Genomic DNA, 2,500 nt, shown 5'->3' with positions numbered 1-2,500 from the left:
AATAATAAAACGTTGAAAAGAAGGAGCAGATGAACTTTTCCTGGTGCAACCAGTGGAAGAAGGCCTTCAAATACAGAGGAGCTACATTTAACGACCGTACGACCTGGTATCTGTGCATTAGCTCTACCAATCTTTTATCTTGTGACTGTCATACTATTCACTTCCTGTCTCGTGCATTTTTTTTATCGACTGTCAGCAGCTGGCGTGGTTACGGAAGTTGATTGTGATTTCCAGTGTGTGGATGAGTGTGTGAGTGCGGGAGGGGGGGTGCGGGGTGAGTGGGTGCTTCCCTGTGTGTGTGAGTGCATGCGTGCTTATGTGAATGTGTATGAGATTTCACGTCTTTTTCAATGTGAGTGATAATAGACGATAGTAAAAAGAAAATATTATGTATAAAAAAGGGGGGGGGGGGGGGCATAAGGGGGACACTTGAAAGATTAATGAATAGAAGTTAAAATTACCAATAGAAGTATGTGGAGAGAAAAGAAAAAGGAGAGTGCGAGAAAATTGGGAGGTCGATGAACCACCAAATCAAAGAGATGAAAAGAAAACCTAGGGAAAAGAGGTTTAAGGCAGGAAACCCCCTGCCCACATGCTAAGCCCCGGATTAAAAAGAGAAGAAATGGAATCTGGGGAATGTGGTGTTGAAGAACACGTAAAAACAAAATCAAACAGAAAAGACATGAGATGTTGAAGTGTACCTATGTATTCTGGTTGTTCTGAGCAGTTAAAATAAGACATGAACACCACTATCACCACCTCTGTGTGTGTGTGCGTGTGTGTGTGTGTGCGTGTGTGTGTGTGTGTGTGTGTGTGTGTGTGCGCGCGCGTGTGTGTGTGTGTATGTCCCCCCTACTCCCACCCCTCTGCAGTCCTTTTCCTTCTCTCTCTCCTTGTTTAAAACACACACACACACACACACACACACACACACACACACACACACACACACACACACAGCGAGAGAGAGAGAGAGAGAGAGAGAGAGAGAGTGAGGAAGAACGGTACCTGCGGTCTTCCAGACGACACACATCCTCCTGTCTGTTCGTGCTTACTCCAGAGATGACAGCCAGTGTCAGCAGGACACAGTAAGTGTACACCCTCCCCATGTCTGGTCCACACAGTGCTGCTGACCAGCACCCAGGGCATCAAGCAACACGAAGCCAACACACGACACGGGCGGAAGAATGGCGTATTACAACAGGATATGACGGAACCGACGAAGAACGATAGGAACATTACAAAGACAGTCCGACACGCTCGTACAGGCAACCAACAAACACTTGTGATGGATAATTATATCATAGTATTGTGTGCGTACACACACACACACACACACACACACACACACACACAACTTGCGGGCATTCTCTCTCTCTCTCTCTCTCTCTCTCTCTCCCACTCTGTCTGTCTCTGTAGCCTTCCACAACTGGATTACGTTTCCATGGATATTCATCCATTTTTTTTGGTTTTCATCCACTCTTTTTTATAAACAAAGAAACGAACTCTCTCTCCAGCCCTGCCCCTCCCCCACCCCCGAACCCCACAGCCCCCCAAAAAAAAGAAAAGGAAAAGAAAAAAAAAAGAAAGAAAAGAATTACCTGTTTACTCAATGTAAAGCCAACTGTATCCATCCGATATCCCCATTTCGAATTGTCTTTGTAAAAGTATGTGTAATGCAATTTTGGAACACAATTACTGTTTGAAAGCTCATGTATATGGAAAAGCAACATTTAAAGAAAAAAAGAAAAAGTCGGAAAGTAACAGTGGTCACGTGGAGTCCACATCTGTACACTTACATTGCAACCATTTCTATGAAACACAGGTATTCAATGTAATTATGTTCAGCCCACTTACCTTTTCTCCCTCTGACAGTCGTGTGCTGTCTAATGGTCACATCTCCAGCTGCACAGCTACAAAAAATCAGTCTAGTGACGTGTGGCTTGTGACGGCAGACTGTGAAGGTCCGCCTGTAGCGCCAAGAAAGAGGATGTACAATGGCAATGATGATTGTTTCGTCAAGTTATTTCCGCTGACTATAAACAGGCTAATAGTTTTAGTAATAAAACAGTGGCTGCTGCCAAAAAGATGTACTACACAAATCTGATTAACGACTGTACTAGCAACCCAACTACCTCTTCAAAACTGTGGGGAGAAATAAAGCAAATAAAGGGTGTCTATAATCTTCCTGATCCTCCTTTGTATGTAAATGATATTGTGTATAAAACTAGGGAAGAGAAAGCCGAGTTATTTGCGGATACATTCGCAAAAATGAGTCAGACAGAATACTTGCCATCCTATGAGCAAAAGAGAAGGAAACAGTTTGAAGATATGAACTGCCCCTGTGAAATGGATAAGAATGATAACAGTGCATCTTACATTAATGCAGACCTAACGCTGGGGGATCTATACCGTGCTCTCAATGCTGTTAAGTCAGGGAAAGTTGCGACAGGCTCAGATCCAATATCGTACAACATGATCAGACATTTTCCAAATATCT

General features: G+C 43.6%; 1 protein-coding gene and 1 long non-coding RNA gene across 5 annotated transcripts in view; both read right to left on the bottom strand.

Annotated features, from left to right (window-relative positions):
- LOC143301639 (uncharacterized) overlaps positions 1-1,981 on the bottom strand; it is a 5,442-nt gene extending 3,461 nt beyond the window's left edge. The window contains exons 1-2 of the long non-coding RNA XR_013057816.1: positions 1,858-1,981; positions 1,009-1,126 (exon numbers count right to left, since the gene is read on the bottom strand). This is a non-coding gene — a long non-coding RNA (uncharacterized LOC143301639). The remainder of the gene's footprint in view (positions 1-1,008; positions 1,127-1,857) is intronic.
- LOC143301133 (uncharacterized) overlaps positions 1-2,500 on the bottom strand; it is a 112,418-nt gene that overhangs the window by 18,299 nt on the left and 91,619 nt on the right. The window lies entirely within an intron of this gene.

This window comes from Babylonia areolata, chromosome 27 (assembly GCF_041734735.1).
Source record: "Babylonia areolata isolate BAREFJ2019XMU chromosome 27, ASM4173473v1, whole genome shotgun sequence".
Taxonomy (NCBI): domain Eukaryota; kingdom Metazoa; phylum Mollusca; class Gastropoda; order Neogastropoda; family Buccinidae; genus Babylonia; species Babylonia areolata.
Note: the sequence above shows the minus strand (reverse complement) of the source record. Positions and strands in the feature narration are given on the sequence as shown.